We start from the raw sequence: 18,926 nt of genomic DNA on the forward strand, positions 1-18,926 counted from the left end.
TGGCTGCCCTGGTCTACTTCTCTTGCGAGCTTCCTTCTCTCTCACTGAAGACTAGCTTTCCCCTCTCTATTAGTCTACTAGGGCCGCCGTAACAAAGTAGCACAAACTGAAAAGGCTCAAACAACAGAAATGTACTGTCTCATGGTTCTGGAAGCTCAAACTCCAGATCAAGGTATGGACAGGGCCATGCTTCCTGCGTGTTTCCCTGTGAAGGGAGGGGTCTGTCCTAGGCCACAGTCCTGGCTACACTACCTTGTGGTGGTCTCTCTGTGTCTGCCTGTCCAAATTAACCCCCCCTTTGATAAGGACACCAGGTATATTGAGCTAGGGCCCACCCCACAATGACCTCATTTAAATTCCAGTACCTCTGTAAAGACCCTATCTCTAAATAATGTCCCATTTCCTGAGCCAATCAATGATGGCCAGGTAGTCTGGGTCCTTTAAGAATATGACAATTCTCATAGGACCCATGTATCTGCAGATCAGCTCATTAATGCTCAGTACAAATCACCCCCAAATCATCATGACATCTAACAAAGGGCCTGTTCTCTCTCCCCATCCACTGGAGTCAGTAGACATGGTGGGAGCATGGGGGGGATTTTGTAGTCGCCCAGTGAGGGCCCAGGCTGACACAAACCATGCCAACTCAGTCACGGTGCCAGAGTGAAAGGAAGCTCCAGAGGGTCCTCAACTGGCAATTAAATCTACCTGGAGGGGTGCACTTCTGCTCACAACCCACTGGCCGTATTTGGTGACGTGGCCCTCTTGGGGTGTGTGATCCCACCTGTGCCCACAAGGCAGAGAGCCAGAGCGGCTGCCAGTCAACCCTGATGACCCACACAACCCACGTGATGGGTGCTGTGGAAAAAGTGGCTCCCAGAAGCCAGGGGATACTCTGCCAAGCATAAGATGGGGAGCTACACAGCAGGCTTGTGGGTGAGCACTCCAGAGGCCTCTCAGGCCAAAGAAAAGGCACCAGGGAAGACTGTGAGGAGGGAAGAGCACCTTGGCCTGGCTCGAGTGCAGTGTGAGGCGAGCGTGGCCAGGCTGCACACTGACGAGAACTGCCTGCTCTAAGGCAGGGTTTGGATTTTGTCCCAAAGACAGTGGGCCACCAACAAGGCTTTCAAGCCAGCTGAAGCATGGTCACACACACATTTTAGGAACAGCACTGGCAGCATGATCATTTGAAAGAAGGAAAGGAAGAGCACCAGAGGTGCGCAGAGCTTGGGTCAGCCTCAGTAGTTACTGGTGGAATCACCTAGACTTAGCACCTCTTTGATGTAGGAGTGTAGCTTGTTGTGATTGCTAGAACAAGGATGGCTTTGTGAAAATGCTGGCATCTGCACTGGGTCCTGAAGGAAGAGGAAGAGCTGATGGACATCGGAGGGGAGGCTTTGCAGGCTCACAACAAAGCCGAGCAAAGCCCAAGGAGCTGGAAGCACTCTGGTGGCTGAAGACAAGTATGTGTGTTTATCCTGCACATTCAAATCCCAGAATCTTGTTTTAAGATTTTATTTGTTTATTAGAGAGAGAAAACAGGAGCAGGGAGGAGAGGCAGAGAGACAAGCAGGCTCCCTGCTGAGCAGGGAGCCTGATGTGGGGCTCAGTTCCAGGACCCCAGGATCATGACCTGAACCAAAGATAGATGCTTAACTGACTGGGCCATCCAGGCACATCAAAATCACAATTTTTGATGTTGGGCTTGAAGAGTTTAAAGGTGAACATTGGGGCAGCTGGGTGGCTCGGTGGTTGAACATCTGCCTTTGGCTCATGTCATGATCTCGGGGTCCTGGGATCAATTTCTACATCGGGCTCCCTGCAGGGAGTCTGCTTTTCCCTCTGCCTATATCTCTGCCTCTTTCTCTTTCTCTCGCTCTGTGTCTCTTGTGAATAAATAAATAAAAATCTTAACCAATGTTCACCTTTATTTTATTTTATTTTTTTAAGGTAAAGCAAGTTTGGGAAAACACACTGATGCCACAGACTCCATCAGGTGGCTTTTTAGCACTCGGGGGTATCTGAGAATGGTTTCGTGCCCTGTGTGCTTGCTTTATTCTAGGCAGAGGTTTTGCATGTTCTATAATCACATGATCTTTCCCTGTTGGGAGCCCAATATCTTCCGTATTATTCCCAGGCAGTTGTGCCCTGAAACATACTCCCACTCCACTCCATCTCCTCTCTGGCAAACATCCCCGTGATAACCTACATCTTCAACCCTTTCAAAGACACATCTCCATGTGCTGCAGATTTGGGCAGCTCACCTGAGAAGGATTCATGAACCATCGCTTGCCAAGGCTATCATTGAGAAAGCTCCTTGAATACACAGAGGAAGCACCCCAAGAGAGAACCCTGTATGGAAATCTGGAGACCACCTATAGACCATGAAGAGGCAAATGAGCTCCTCCAGCCTCCGTGTGACACCACGCATCCTCACCGCAAGTCTGGGGCTGGCTTGCAGGACCCACGGAAGACTTATAAAAAAACGTCTTTCAGGCCTTCATGAATGAGGATGACCAGTTAAAAATTAATGAGAAGATTACATAAAACCATCTGCTGCCTTTATTTCCCCCTGGGTGCATTAAAAATATGCAGCTGCTCGATGTGAAAAGTTGCATTGCCCTGCATGACTCACAGGCTGGTCCTGCACGTGGCAGGTGGAGAGGATGTGAGGTGGGAGGGGAAGTGAAGGGAGCATGCCCACCCAGGGAGCTCCACCTGGAGCTGAGTGTCTGGAGCACAACAGTCCAGACCTTTCCACCCCCTTGACCTGCTCTCTGAAGGAGGTGTTGTTCTGTGTATGTAGCTGATCCTGCTGTTGGGTTTGTGTCTGTGTGTGTTTTTCTTTTTAATCTGAAAATTGGTCTTTGAGTCCACAAAATGCAGCTGCAGCTGCCATAATTAAAATGAAATAACCTGCTCCGTTCAGTCCTCAGGGAGAAAAACCTTTAAAAAAAATCCATATTCTGAATGGACTCTGGAACGTGGCAACTGTCGTCTTCTCTCCCTACATACTTTGCAACAAGTTTCACAGCTTTGCTTTTCTCTGGAATCGGGGGAAAGAAGGGCATCCACGTTTACTGAGCTTTTATCCTGGCCCCATGTACTCTGCAGGGCTGTCCCAACTGTATAACTTGGTGTTTGAGTCCAGTCTGATGCTTCATTTCTTTTCCCGCTGTCAGGCGCCCTCCAACATCCTGTTAGATAGACTAGACCCCAGACCTCTCAACCTGGTCCGATTCTGTCTGGAAACGTGGGAGGCTTGGTATTATTAAAATGTTATTGAAACTGTTGGCACATGTAATTGGCTTAGATTAGAAACCAAAGTTCTTAGAGGGGTAACAAGGTGGAGTTGGCTGTGCTAATGATTACATGCTAATGAGATGGTTTTCAGAGGATGGATGGGCTCTTCCTGAAGGTATTGCTTAAAAGTCACTCCTCAGGCTGGGTGGGAAAGTAAAATCCCACAGGAGCTGAAGCCTTGGGGGTTTGTTTGGATCTCAAAACAAGGTAACTAAGGGAGAAAGTGGTTAACAATGTGCTAGAAATTGAAGATACAGCAGTCAGTGACTTCAGGGAGGTCCTAGGCGGGTAGAAGCAAAGGACATGCTGACACATGATTCTAAGACATTAGTAATGAACACCAGGTCAGAGATACATACAACTTGCTAGAATTTTGGCATGTTTTTTCCTCCAAAAATCTATTTCTTCAATTGGGACGTTGTGAGGAGTAAGGCAATCTCAGTGCGAGAGAAATGCCCAGAATGTTGAACATGAAAAGAGGAGAAGAAATTATTGCATGTTCTATGTCTATGCCAGGCGTCTGCAACTTAGCCTAATCTCCCTTATCATCAGTCCCATTTCCCATTTAATGATGAGGAAATGTACGGAGCTCGGTGGTTTGTCCCAGGATGCAGAGATGGTAATGGGGTGCCGTGTGATCCAGACCCCCTCTACTTCTAAAGCCCCTGTTCTTCCCATCACACTAGGCTTCCTCTAAGAGAATGTGCATCCTTGATTGTCAGGTTATATAGCTCACCATGACTTGTAGTTAAAATGAGGAAGTCTTTTTTTTTTCCCCCGTTGGAAAAAAAAAAAAAAAAAAAACCCAAGTCTTAATAGCAGGCATCTTTTTTTCTCTCTCTCACTCTTTTAAGATTTTATTTGAGATAGAGCATGAGCAAGGAGAGGGTCAGAGGGAGAAGCAAACTCCCCACTGAGCAGGGAGCCCCATAAAGGCTCCATCCCAGGATTCTGGGATCCTGACCTGAGCAGAAGGCACTTAACTGACTGAGCCACCCAAGCGCCCCTAATTGCAGGTGTCTTGATAGGAGTCATCCATGGTCTTCTCCAGGCTACAGATAGGACAACGGAGTTCAGGTGTATTGAGTCCTCTGGGCAATCCTCCCCAACATTGTAGGTGGCCCAGAGTATAGAAATGTGTGCTCCCTCATGGCCTGAGCAGATTCTTGGGTATCCAAGATACCTGGGTCTGCTGCTCCTGCTACCATGGTTTAGCTAAGAAGGGGAGGATGAAAGCAGTACTCCCTTCTAAGATCTCCTGCTACCTTTGGAATTCTCTGTAAGACACTGCAGTCTGGTGATTGGGGCCCAGCTCAAGGCATTGTCTTATCTCCTTGATTTGCAGTCACTTTGGGGAAAAGCACTTCATTCCACCCGGGCCTCTTAAAGGCATTCCAGAAAACAATCATATTCTGCCCACTGTAAGGTAGGCAGAAAAGTGCTCTGGAAACAGGAGGTAGTGGACCAAGAGTGTCAGGGGTTTGGGTGTCACACATTGGGTCACGGCGTGCTCTATGGCTCCCCTGGAAAGCAAAAAAACAGGGTTTAGATTTTGTCTCCACTGCTTCCTAGCCAGGGGATTAGAAGTAGGCAACATAAATTCCCTAAAGTCTCCTTTTCTTGTCTTCGAGTCCGGAAGGATAATGCTTGCCTCATGCTGTTGTTTAGAAGGTTCCGTGAGATCAAATACCAACCAACCCCTAACACTCTGCTCAACACTTGGCACGCAGTGAGGAGCTTGTACTATGCCAGCCTTGCAAAATTCATCTTCTTACAGCAGATCTCCTGTCATGTCACTTCTCTGTTCAAAAGCCCTGAGTGGCTCCTAATGACTCATTGAGTAACAGCCATCTTCTCTGTCTCAGTTTTCAGGGCCCTGTTTGTGGGAGCCCACATCGCCTGCCAGGTGTGTCATCCTCTGCTCCCACACAGCCCATGTTCTGGGAAGCTGTGCTACACACTTCTTACCTGCTTCCCCACCGTGCTTTTCCCCCTTGCACAGAGGATCTGGCCTGTCCCCAGGCCACCCCCACCTACCACTGCCTCTGAGGCAAGGCTGAGCTGAAATGGTATGTTGTCCAGTAAGCACTCTCTGATCTGTCAGCCGTGCTGGTGTCTTCGTTCCTCGGGCCTCTCGCTGGCTTTCATCTGTATCTCTCTGACAAACTGCGAGTCCTTACCTTTCCTTGCTAGGCCGTGAGCTTCCTGAGGGCAGGATTTGCTTCTGAGTCATCAGTGCATTCTGTACGACACCTAACCCTCATGACCTGAATGAATGAGTGAGCAAGTGAAGGAATGAATGAAGGCTACAATCCCTTTGTAGCCAGCTTTCCCCTCCATAAACTGCTAGTACATAAGTACCTCTTAAACCATCAGTCCACCCATGGGCATTTTCCTTTCACTCACTGTGGCACTTGTTGGAGGCCCTGGGAAAAAGAGAGAGAAATCAGGGCTATGAGTCGAAAGGGGAATCAACAGGAGAAAAGGAGTTGAGGTTTTCCCTCATGCCCTGGCAAAGAGGCAGATGGGAAAGGAGCTAAACTAGCTCAATGGGTTCTCTAAGAGGGGAGGAGCCCTAAGGACCAGGCCAGGGTCCAAAGCCCAAGCTTTGGGGGCAGAGTGGGATTTTATGACCTGGACCAAGGAGAGGGGGGTTTGAGAGAGATCTGAGTACTTTGCATACATCTAGGACCCCGGCAGGACCCTTGCTGACCAAACCAAGAACTCTGAGTCCTAAAAGCCACAGGTGCTGGAAGGGTGGGGAGAGGCCCCCACACAGGAGCAGGTGCCTGTTACCGTTGCTATAACAAAACAACCTCCTGCGGCTCTCTGAAACTTTGGTGGGGCAGCTTACAATGACCCAGGCATGATAAATAGAAATTAAGGGCACAATAGCCACTACTGCTCATCCAAGATGTTTAAAATGAGAGTCCAGGGCTATCTAGTGTCTTGCCTATTTCTTATTACGGGTCATGTAGTGTGATTTTTAAAGGCTTTTTTTTTTTTTTTTTTTTTTTTTTGCACACTTGGTCAATCCTGTTTCTGCCCAGCAGGTTGTCCATCCTGCAATGTTCATGAGCCTGACCCCTGAGAGTGGGGAAGGGATTCTTGTTCTTGGGCCTGATAAATGTTCTTGCCTAACAGAGTTCCTCTTTGATAAGAATAACAATTTATGGGCAGCCCTGGTGGCGCAGTGGTTTAGTGATGCCTGCAGCCTGGGGTGTGATCCTGGAGACCCGGGATCCACTCCCATGTCGGGCTCCCTGCAAGGAGCCTGCTTCTCCCTCTGCCTGTGTCTCTGCCTCTCTCTCTCTCTCTCTGTGTGTCTCTCATGAATAAATAAATAAAATCTTTTAAAAAAAAACAATTTACAGTAAAGAAACATGAAACTTAGATGAAGCCAGCAAGATGCCACACTTAAGAAAATTGTGTTTTTAATAGAGATGACCACTAATTCCTCACCTGATGATAGACAGGAATGTTTTCTTAGCTAGGCTCCTACATATATTTGGCAAATAGGTATTCAGGGAGTTTCTCAAAAATAATTTTTTTTCTAAATGTTTTATTTATTCATGAGAGAGAGGCAGAGACACAGGCAGAGGGAGCAGCAGGCTCTCTGAGGGGAGCCCAATGTAGGACTCGATCCCAGGACCCTGAAATCATGACCTGAGCCAAAGGCAGATGCTCAACCACTGAGTGATGCAGGTACCCCTCAAAAATAATTTTTACCTCAGGCACCTAAATGTATTCATCACACCGCCTTCTTTAGCCTGGTGCATCTTTTATAAAAAAAGCATTTGGGGCTGTTTTCAGTGGATGGGATGGTTGGTACACTAGAAAGTAAACAGATCTTCGGTCTGTTAGAGCTGTGTTCAAATTTCATTTGGCCTCTTGGCGTGACCTGAGGCAGATGACTCAAAACCTCTGAGCTCCTCCTTACTTTTCTTCTGAGTATGGTAGGATTTCTTTTACTGGTATCATAAACCTTTATTGTGTACAAGTATCTCCTTAGGCATTGAGATCACAGATGAATCAAATTCATTATCCTAGAATTCTAGGGGCAGAAAGGACCCCACTGGTCACTAGGTTCAGAGTTTTCCTGTTTCACATGAGGAAACATAGGCCTAAAGAGAGGATGAGTTGCAGTGACAGATGCACCAGAGCCAGAACTCTTGTGTGTGAGGATCTTGGCCCAGGTGGCTCCCAATCCCCACCCTATGGTGTATCACAGGGAAGATCCATTCTATAGGGCAGGACACTAAGGTTCAAGGAGCTTCGGTGATGCATTTATTTAGCTGGTGAATCAATGTTAGACCTGTGGAGGAGGGTAGAGCCTCATGCCCATGCTCTGTCCCCCACCCCCCGCCCACCCCCGCATCACAGTGCCCAGTCAGTCCTTCACAGCACACTTGATTCACCTTTGCTCCAAGTCCTAACAGGGTACTAGGGTTGTAAAGACGACTGATCTGCAGTCCTTGCCCTTGAGGAGTTTGGTCAGACAAGACCATTACTCCCACAGCTCAAGATGGATGAGCGAACAGGAAGGTATACCAGAGCTGCCAAGGAAAGCTACATAGAGGAGGTTCCTGTGGGATTCACAGGGTATTTGGGACACACACAACTCCCCACCCTCCCACCCCTGGCTGCTTCTCTTTGTTGCTGTGAGATCAGGAGCAAACCCCCCTCCCCACCATTGGCATGTGTTTGCAATGAATGCTGGGGAGAAATCTGTGGGAAAGGGTCCAGGGCATCTTGCTACGTCACTCAGTAGGGTCTGTGTTCTCTGCTTCTACAGAAAGGATCCTGCCCTGTCGTCCAGGATCCGATGGCCCTGGAGAGAGGGCTGCAGGGCCCAGGAACACTGCTGACTCTTCAGAACGTGCTGACATGGAGTCAGGTCAGTCCCCTCGTCTGCTCTGATTTTCTGTGTCATCAACTGCAAACTTGTGTCTTAATGAAAAATGCCATCTTGGAATCTGAAACCACGTGTGCTTTTTGGTTGAAGGCTTTTGCCACTAAGCAGCATGAGGAGTAAAAGGAGGTCAGGCCAGATTGGAGATTCCTTTTCGGGGAGCAGATCCAGTAAGAGTAGTGATGGGTGCTGGAAGCCAAGCCAGCAGCCAGTGCAGTGAGAGGGCAGGCAGGGCCTAGGCATCCAGCTGGGATGTAATGTGGGAGCTGGCAGCCAGGAAGCACCGCGCAGGTCCAGGACCACAGGGGCAGCAGTGGCCATCAGGATTATTCTAGGATCCAGGAGACCGGGGGTGGGTCCAGAGTTTGATGGTTACATGTTGAGCTGAGTTGGAGTGGGGTCAGAGGCATAGTTGGAGTGTGGCAGGAGCAGGTGAGGGGGTGGCTGCCCAGACAGGTGGGCTGGACACCAGGTCCAACCAGCCAGAAGAGCCCTTGGAATGCCTTTCTTCATATTGCTGTGCAGAAGAACAATGACAAAAAGTATAAAACACCTGGGTTGCATCAGAGAAATAGAAGCATGTTTCAAGCTAGGGGAGGTGGAGTCATATAACGGAGGCTGGGTCATGGTGAAGAAGGCCGAAGAAGCAGAGGGGCCAGGACCCAGGGAGCAAGCCCGTTATTGAAAACCTACCATGAACCAAGCACTTTCTCATATCCTCCAAGTAATCTTGCAAGGTAGACGTCTGAGTCTTACTAGGCTCAGTTATGCTCCAATATAAATTAACTCCAGAATCTCAGTGGCTCAACACAGCCAAAGTTTATTTCTTGTTCATGCTCCGTGTCCAACCAAGGGAGATAGAGGACTCTGCTCTACCTATTGACTCAAGCCAGGTTGATGAAAGCTCTGCTAGATTTTTAGGTATACCACGTGGAACATGTGGCACCTTGGTCTCTGCAGTAGAGGAAGAGAACCAGAGGTCTGAGCACTGGACCTTAAATGCTTTGGTCCAGAAGTCACACACAGCCCACGGGCCGAAACTAGTCACACATAGTCCTGCCCGACTTCTGGGGCTCTGGGAAATGTGGGGAAGATGAGGTTATTTGATGAGAGTAACTGTCTCCACCGTAGGAGATATTATTTCTGTGTAACAGGCACGAAAATTGAGGTGCAGAGAAATTAACTGTGTGGTCTGAGTTCTTCCAGCTAAAAAGTGCTGAAGTCTAGATCTTACATAACCTCTGATTAAATAATTTATTTAGCAGTTCAGCAAGGCATACTAAATACTCCCAATAAGATGAGCACCAAGCTAGGCTCTGGGGATGTACCAGGGAAGGTGGCTTCTGCTCAGAGAATAGGTGAGTTGGCTTCTGCTCTCAGCCTGAAGAGTGTAGAACTACAAACTGGGAGGAGCGCTCAGCCATACAGGCGCAGCTCTCTGAGGAGATCTGTTAAAATCATCAGCTCTTCATATAGAAGGACAGGTAAAATGGGGTCATGATTATTGAGACATTGTGCCAAGTACTGATTTATACATCTCATTTACTCAGGGAGCCCCATGAGGTAGATCTTACAATCCCATTTTTAAGATAAGCAAACTGAGGTCCGCTCGGTGAGCTCAGAAAACTAAGCTAAAGGTGAACTGGTCGACCCTAACCGTGCTCACTTATAATGCACAAACGGCGGAATCAAAACTTGAACCTTGCCACCCTACTCCACTGATCCTCAGGAAGTCTGCTCTCCCCTTCCTCCTCTACACTCTCCATCCTGGCCTTTCTCCCCCTGGTTCCTCCAGATCCTGCTGGGTGTCCCATGTGAACACGGCTTCCAGCGACAACAGAGGGAGCCTCATGGAGGCCAGACCTGGGTCGCTCATCCCATGTGGGTGCCGCCCATAGAGCCGAGCCCACAGTTGAATTCGATGGGGGAGGGAAGAAATCGCAGAAATATAGGTAGTAGTGGGGTCTGACAAATTCTGTGGGGTCGAATCTGAGTGCCTGTGCCAGATCTGTCTAGAATGTTCTCCTTTTAATCCCTGGCCTCGTCTCCTCTCATCCCTCTCGTTGCACACTGTGTTATAGTTACACTGGCTCCATCACTGCTCTCCCCTCCCCAGCTCGCGTGACCGCCTCTTCTGTCCCCACACTAGTCCAAGCCATGGTCTCTTACTGGGACTATTGCAGTGGATTCCTCATGGGGCTGTCCTTCTACCCTTCTCTCCAGGGCTCTGGCACCAGGCAGATCAGATTGCTTCTCAAATCCTGCCATGTGCCCCTATCTTTAGCAGAGGAAAAGCAAAAGTTCCTCACAATGACCCACTAGGACCTAAATGAGCCAACCCTTCTCCTTTCTGACCCCATCTCTCCTGTGTACCCCTCGCTCACACCCATTGACCTCTTCACTTTTCCTTGAACCCAAAACACACACCCACCTCAAGGCATAAGGCATGCAGCATAGATGCCTTTTTTTCCAGTCTTGGGAAAAGTTCTTTAGGCAGAGGAACAGCAGTGAACAAACCTCCACATCATATCCGAGCAAGCAGGGCACGCTTAGGCTGAAAGCGGCTGAACACAAGTATGCTCACTGCTCAAGGAGTGGCAGGAGGCCGGTGGTGTGAGCGAGGTATGTGTAATAGTGGTGAGAGTGGGTGGCCTGCCCCCATCACCCCAGGCAAGGAGCCACCCTCCCAGTCCAGTTCCTCCTGTGCCCTGTTCCATTTGATCTTATCCATGTGACATTTCTCTAGCTGCTGCATTATCCATTACTCCGGAAGCTTGTCTAGGGTCTGTCTTCCCCCATTAGAACATAAGCTCCCTAAGGGCAGGGATTTACTTTGTGTGGTTCCCTGGAGGGCTCTTACTGCTGGAACAGGTGGTTGGTGAGCACATATTGAATGAGTGAATGAATAAACAAATAATTTCACAACAGATTCCACATCGATATTTGCTTACACGTTATTGTTTATCCCCTCCTGCCTCTATATATGCTATTCCGAACCCTGGAATGGCCCCACTGCCTTTCTCCATCAGCTGACTTCTCACTCTTTCTCACTCTCTCTGCCTGCCCAGGAGGGCGATGTCACTGTAACACATGGCACAGGTGCTGTCCATCCATCCCTGTGAGCCCTGGGGGTCTCCAGGGCAAGCACAGCTCCTCGTCTCCGAGCCCCACAGTACCTTGGGCACAGCGAGAGTCCTGTGACTGTTGGCTTGAGCCAAGTGGACCAGAGCACCACGTGGAATCACAGTCCAGGGGCCACTGCTCTCCTCCCCTACATGTCACCTCACTCACAATCAGGAGGCAGGGAGCCCTGTTGCCAATTCAGTCTCCTCCTTCTTAACGCCTGCCTCAGAGATCAGGAAGATGAGGCAAATGGGACACTAATGAAATGCAGAGAGAAAACTAAATCGGGAGGTGTTGCAAACACTGAGGAGGAGGGAGATTGATTTAAAAAGATTTCTCCAGGGCAGGAGAGGGAGTGCTGTGCGGGAGTGTAGAGTCCTTGGAGTTAGGGTCCCGTGTCCCACCTCTGACACCTGCATGCAGGATGGCCTGCATGATCCCTTTACCTCTAGGGGCTTCACTTTTCTGACTTTAAATTAGGAGCCTTTTAATTGATTGACTCATTTGTTCATTCATGCCTTCCCACCACCTTGCCAAAAAAGATTTGAGTGGGTTAACAATCTTAACTTGATTAATTAATTAAGACCAAGAACATTTAATGTGAAATTAAGTAGAAAGTAAAGAGAAAAAAGAGGAAGAAGAAACAGATTTCCAGGGCTCCTCAGAGAGGGGGTTCTGAGAAAGTGATTACAGACCACTGTTCTGAGGGTTACACAGGGTTCTTACGACAAGCAGGTGGGGTGTGGTAGGTGCTGATGACCTTTAGGGATGGAAAAGTGGTAGTAAAGATGGTAGTAAAGGTAGTAAAGATGACCAGTGTGTCAGAGCATTTCACATCCTCTGTCTGATCCTTCAGTTATAGGCATTGTCTACTGTGTGTTAGGGACCCACAGGGCACTTTTTTCTCTCGTTGAGTGCTCACAGCACCCTGCAAAGTGGTCTTTTAAAGTCCATTTTGAGATGAGATGACTGAGTCTTAGAGACACTGATTGTCTATTCAGCAAATGGTGCTGGGAGGATGGCTATCCATATGCAAAAGCATGAAGTTGGACTTTCCCCACCCAGGGTTAAAAAAATTAACTCAAAATGCATTGTTGACCTAAATGCAAGAGCTAAAACTATAAACCCTTAGAAGAAAACATAGGTATAAATGTTTACAACCTCAGATAAGACATGCAGTGGTTAGGCACACACAAAAATGAGGGAAACAATATATAAATTGGACATCATCGAAATTAAAATTTTTGGTGCTGCAGAGAACACTGCATGGGAAGTGAAGATGAGCCTGGAATGGGAGAAAGTATTTGCAGTCATAGATCTTACAAGGGATTTGTATGCAGAATATATAAAGAACTCTTAAACTCGGCGATAAAAAGACAAAGCCTAATTCAGAAATGGGCAAAGAGTTTGGATAGGCATTTCTCCAAAGAAAAAACAGAAATGGCCAATAAGCACAAAAAAAGATGTTCCACATTTTTAGTCATCAGGGAAATGCCAGTTAGAGACACTGAGTTATTTGGACCCTGCCTTCCTAACAGCAAAGCCTCCTGACCACACACCAGCCCCGAGCTTGGGGAAGAGGTCACTGCTGAGTGAGAGACCTGGCCTGCACTAGGGTATTCACAGGAATGGGGAGGAAAGGGAGGGACAGAGGCAGATGAGACAGATGGATCCAGCCAGGGACAGACTGCCTGTGGGCTCTTTTCTTGGTGATGGGCAGAAATTGCCATCTGAGAATGCTTCCCAGTCGCGCGCCCTGGCCCTCTTCACAGTCTGCCCTAAAGCAGTAGTTCTCAAACTCTGGTTTCAGGACCCTATCTGACTCTTCCAAATTATTGAAGACCCCAAACAGTTTTTGTTTATGTGGATTATGTCTGTCAAAATTTGTCACGCTAGTAATTAGCACTGAAAAAATGTTAAAATAATTATTTATGGCTTATTTAAAGTAATAATAAGCCCTTACTTTAACATAAATAACACATTTTTATGAAAATGACTTTTCTACAACAAACAAAAATGTATAGAACAGCATTGTTTTATGTTTTGTCAAATCTCTTTAATCTTTGGCCTAATAGAAGATATATCTGTCTCTGCATTCAATCTGGAAAATTCCACTCTATACCTAAAAGAGAAAAAGGATGTAAAGGGCAATATTTTAAGTAGTCTTGACCTCACCAACTTCCCCGAAAGGGTCTCAGGGACCTACAGGGACCCCTGGGCTGCACTGTGAAAGCCAGGCACAAGAGGTAAGATCCTTGCCAGAGTCCAACAGGGAGTGCGCAGAAGAGGTCGTCTGTCTGCCTAGTAAGGAGGGGAAGAGAAGTGAGGACAGTCTGAGAGGTGAGGCGGCAAGAATCCACCTGGACTGAAGCCTGGCTGCCCAGGGGAGGCCTCAGGCCTTTTGCACATGATATTCTCTTAGCCCAGAATGCCTTCTCCATATTGGTCTATTGGCAAAATCCTCCTTGTGCTTTAGGGTTAACTTTGGATGCACCTGCCTCTGGAAAGCCTTTCTTACCATCCCTAACATCCTCTAGGCTGGGCTAAGCCCTCTTGCATACCTAGCACCCTGATGGGTGTTACTAGGGTGAGCATTGCAGCAGGGGAGTGGCTGGGAGGTTGAGGCCTACTGGTGGAAGCCTTGGGGTCCCAGGCAGAGGAGCTGGGGCCTTTTGTTATTCCTGTTTCAGAAGGGAAAAGCCAGTGGCAATTTTTTTTCACAAGCATCTGCTTGATGGTGTACGAATTTATATGTACAAAGAACAGCAGCCACCAAAGGGCAAATCAAAGTCCTCTACTAATTCTAATTCACTGGCAAATAAAGTAACGCCAGCAATCTAGAGTTAAATGGGGAATGAGGAAGAAGAAAGAACAGCTTACTAACAGCTTACTGAGCCCTTACTCTGTGCCAGGCATGCATCATGTTTATGGAATCATCATTGCAGTTAGGGGCATTTCCCCCATTTTATAGGTGGACAAACTGAGGCACCCTCTGCCCTCCCCTACTCAAGGATCCTTTGCTAGTAAGTGAGAACTGGGATTCAGACCCAAGTCAGTGTGCTTCTAAAGCTAGTGATTACTTTTGCCAGCACGCCGCATGGGCTTGGCACCATTCTGTGACCTCGAGTGTTTACTACTGCCAACCTGCTTTTTAAAAATGTGTTTCTATCATGGCTTTCCAAATACACTTTTTAGCCCTCAGAAAGTCGAACAAGATCACCAGTTATGCATTTTTGTTTCCCCTGTGGCAGCTTCCCTGTACACAGCAGGCAGTCCATACTCTCTGCTCTTGTATTGCTTACTTTTCATAAAAGACACGGCCACAGTGGAGGTATTGACTCAGTGGAGATACTAATGAGTTAGAGTGGTCAGGACCTGCCAGAACTGGCCATCCTGGTTGGTGGTGGGAACCTGGGAAATCAAAGGGCTCGGAAAAGATATATTATTCTTCTCCGGAGCAGGTTGGAGAAGTACATGGCACACCCTAGTTCTTAAATGAGTACTCAGTGTGGCAAACCAGGCTGATGAGGTTGAGTGTGGGGTTACATATGGTGCCAATTATGTCAGATAAGCAAGGATACATGAGCATGTATTGAACTCTTTTGTGGGGCGGGATCTACGCTAGGCACATTGCATGTTTTTATCCTCATTATGAAAACCTTTGTGTTTGAGGCTCTATGAGATAGGAGTATCCCCACTTTCCAGTGCCCAACCTGAGTCGCATAGAAGCATCCTACTCATTGACACATATGTCCTAGCATGTGGAGGAGAGGGGGTTGGGACCTGGTCTGTTTGGGAGCACCACACTGCCCTCCACATGCAGAGGGAATGCTGAGTCTGGTTCCTGCAGGGTGATTGGTGAGGGTCAGCAGTGCCAGGCGATGCCGCAGCAGCTGGTGTCAGGCTTGTGCTCCCCGGACCGTCTGTCCTCCAAGGTTCCTTTTCTCTCCTTGAGTTTGCACCTTCGACTTGTACTCAGAGAACCTGGAATGCCCACCCGTCTCCCATGCCACCATCATCTTTCAGCACCAAGCATCTACTTTGTCATAGATGTCCTAGTCCACTTGAACCCATGGGTGGTCCCAGGGAGGAAGAGGTAGGAGGAGCAGGTGACTTAAGATGAAATCCAAGAGGTGTCACAGATTGTCCTTGAAACCTAAGAGTTCCCTATTTGTTCAAAAAAGGAATCCCTATAGGCAACCACTTCTGGTCTCAGCCTTTGATGCTCCTTTGTGAAGCCAGGGGTGAAATTCTCTCCTTCCCTGAGGCCTGCCGGGGTTGGGGTTGGCAGAGTGACACAGTCATGCTCCAGGTGTCACTGTCCTTCTGAAACCCCTTTAATATCCTTTTTACCTGTCCCCATCCTCGAGTGGGGCTGCCACATGGTCCTGGGTGTGCAGAATGATCACAGAGCCATTTACACGCCGAACGCCTGGTTTATTTCCAAATAGGAAGGTCAGTGTGATTATCCTTGGTGGATTCAGTGACCAAATCCTCCTGATGGTAGGGCTCACTTCCTTTTGCTGATTGCATCTTCAGCTGTACATCTCAGTGGCCAGTGAAGCCAAAGCAGCAGATCGTGGCCTGGAGGCCCTTCTCTGAGGCTGCGGACCCCTGTCACTGCATTGCCTTGACTTACCTGCTATGAAGTGGATGTCTTCAGACCTCTTATACCCCCACTGCTTTTGTGAAAGTTCCCTTGGTGGAAGAGAACAGTGAGTCAACATCTATAAGCACAGAATCCTTCCCCTCTTTGGATTCTAACCATGGTAGAAAAGCCGAGTGTGCAGAAAACACTCCAAGGGTAAGAACAGACATTCGTTGTGTACCTATTATATGTCAGCCACTGAGCTGGGCATTTCACGGTCCATTTCCCCCTCACAACTACTGGTGAGGTAAGCATTGTTATTTCTGATTCACAGATGGGGCCACGGAGCCTCAGAGAGGGTCAGTGACTTTTAAGTCACAAAGCTGCGAGGTGGGGGAGTCCGGAGCTGAATCAAGGTCATCTGCTGCAAAACCCAACTTCTCCCCACTACGTTGAAACAGGAACAGCAGCAGCAAGAACTACCATTTATGGCATGCTCGCTACACTCCTGGCTTATATTAGCTCATTTAATCCTTTTGACAACCCAGTGATGTTAGTACCATTATCATCCCCATTTTATACATGAGAGAAACCTATGGACAGAGAAGTGCTTTCAGAATGAAAAATTTTTGAAGGGTATTTGGGAAGTAAGCCCCAGCCATCTTTCACTGTTCGCTGGTCTGCTGTACATAGCTCTTGTCTAAAATAAGCACAGGCCTTGTTCCTAGAAGGTACTTAATATTTGGTTATTGATAAGTAACTTCACGGGGTCCTTACCTCCCCCACTGGAATGGCTGTTCTGGTTACTGTTGACAGCCTCTGCTGGCCACGGAGCTGCTCCTTGCCACGGGAGGCTTCTGATAGGTCAGAGAATCCTCGTGCTGAATCTCAGATATTGAGTCCAGAGAGTAGACTCTGGAGTCAGAGAAGTGGAGACCAAGCATGGCCTACCAGCTGTGCACTCTGGGCAAGTTACTTAATTCCTCTCTGCCTCAGTTTCCTAATACATGAATTGGGTATGATAATAGCCCATACCTCAGTGGTACTCACAAGGATAAAAATCATGTAGAATGCTAATAGTCCAGGGTGGCACAAAAAAATAGGTGCCCAATGGCCATGATCTGTCATATTATGGAAGATTAGTTTATAGAGTTGGACTTACAAAGTGATCTAGTTCCACTCTTTCACTTGCAAATGAGGAAACTGAGGCCCAGAGATAGGCAGTGATTAACCCAAGTCACACAGCATTTTACTTTTCTGATTCCAACATCACAGTTTATTCCAAAACTGTAAGCCAGATTAAAAATAGCAGTCTGGAGGCGCCCATACATGATGATGCCTTCCCATTTCGAGAAGTTTTAGTTGGTTATCTTTCAGTCTGCTTTATCTTTTTCGAAAGTCTGTTCTTTGTTTATACTTTCACTACTTTGACATATTTCTCTAAATATTGTACACATTTCATTTTCTGAATCTGATCATTTTACTACCTGTAGCATTCCTAGGTCTGATTGATATGTTCATTGTTTCTGCTCTTGTTCTTGGTGTCTTGTTTCCTCATGTGCTCTGTGATTTCTTAAATTGTAGATTTATGATTGCTAAAATTTTGTGGCATTCCTTTGAGGCCTGAGTTGAAAATTTATTGCTCCAGAAAGAGTTTGCATTTGCTGCTGCCCGGTACCTGGAGGAACCACCACCTTGAGGTCACTTTGACACTCAGCTTGGATTGTTTTTTTTTTTTTTTTTTTTTTTCCTTGCTGGCCACAAAGTAATACATAGTCAAGTTCCAGACCCATATGAGGGCCATTTTGTAATTGGAATTCCTCAGCCATTTAAAATTTTTCCTTCTTGTCTGCCCAGACCTAGGGTCAAGTTTCCGTACTGCTTCCTTCTGCAGGGTGGGATTTTGTGTTTTTCTGATTCACCCCTTCACCAAAGTGTGTCTCCTTTCTGAGTCTTAGCTGTGAGAGTCTCAGTTTCCCTTCCATCTTCTGAAGGACAAAGGACTGTGATTTTGTGTCTTACCTTGGCTCTTTAAAACCAAAAGCCCTAGATCACTAAGGAACGACAGATATCCCCAGGCCCATCATCCACTCAGTGTTTGGGACCCCTGAATTCATGCTGTCTCATGGTTGTTTTGACCTCTGAGGATTTCCTTCTCTTTCATGATGGCTCAACCCTATATTTAAAAATAAATTTGTTTGTTTAACCTGGCATTTTCCTGTATACTGCATTAGGGTGAATAGTCAGTCATACTGTTGGAAATAGAAGTGTAGAGCGGCCACCCTTGGCCTGCATTGGTGTAAACATGAGACTTCATCAGGGTTTCCCTGATTGTTACTTGTTGACAGTTTATCATATTTTTTGTTTCCTTCAGAGTCCACAAAGTGTGCCCAGAGAGCCAGGGGAGGTTTGCATACCATAGGCCATGTCCATCATCATCTCTCTGAGATCTCAGTCCCCCGGGGGCCTTAATCCAGAACATACTATAGATGTTGCCAAATGAAAACTCTGGTTTCATGAAAAATGCCCAAAAGGTACCACATTCTGAAGGTGTGGGTGCATGCTGTTGCTTGATTCAGTCATCCCTGATGTGGTCTTTGCTAAAGCAAATAATACCCAGTGCAGCAGAGGCAGCACAAGCAATTTTAAGTTCATTTGCCCAGGAGTTCATTCATTCCACAGACATTCACTGAGCATCTACTACATGCTGTGCTCATGTTAGGCTCTGGGATACAGAGATGGACAAGCCACAGTTCTTCCTCGTGTATATAAAGATATTTACATGAACAGTAACCATAGAGTCTGACCGTGGCTTTGGCAGCTAGAAACGAGGTGGAAAGTAGCTTAACCCAAACTCAGATGGGGATGTCTAGGCAGGCTGCCCATAGGAAGTGGCAAGCGAATCTAAAGTATGAGGAACAGATGGCAAATCTAGAATTAATAAGGCCATGCCCCTCAAAAGAAAACGTGAATGCTCCCCTTGAGAAGAAATGATCCAGC

General features: G+C 47.3%; 1 protein-coding gene across 1 annotated transcript in view; it reads left to right on the forward strand.

Annotated features, from left to right (window-relative positions):
• Positions 1-18,926, forward strand: part of TENM4 (teneurin transmembrane protein 4) — a 729,276-nt gene that overhangs the window by 220,636 nt on the left and 489,714 nt on the right. Inside the window, 1 exon segment of the mRNA XM_038568485.1 lies at positions 8,099-8,200. The gene's annotated coding sequence lies outside the window, so the exon portion shown is untranslated.

The sequence above is a fragment of the Canis lupus genome, chromosome 21, assembly GCF_011100685.1.
Source record: "Canis lupus familiaris isolate Mischka breed German Shepherd chromosome 21, alternate assembly UU_Cfam_GSD_1.0, whole genome shotgun sequence".
Taxonomy (NCBI): Eukaryota; Metazoa; Chordata; class Mammalia; order Carnivora; family Canidae; genus Canis; species Canis lupus.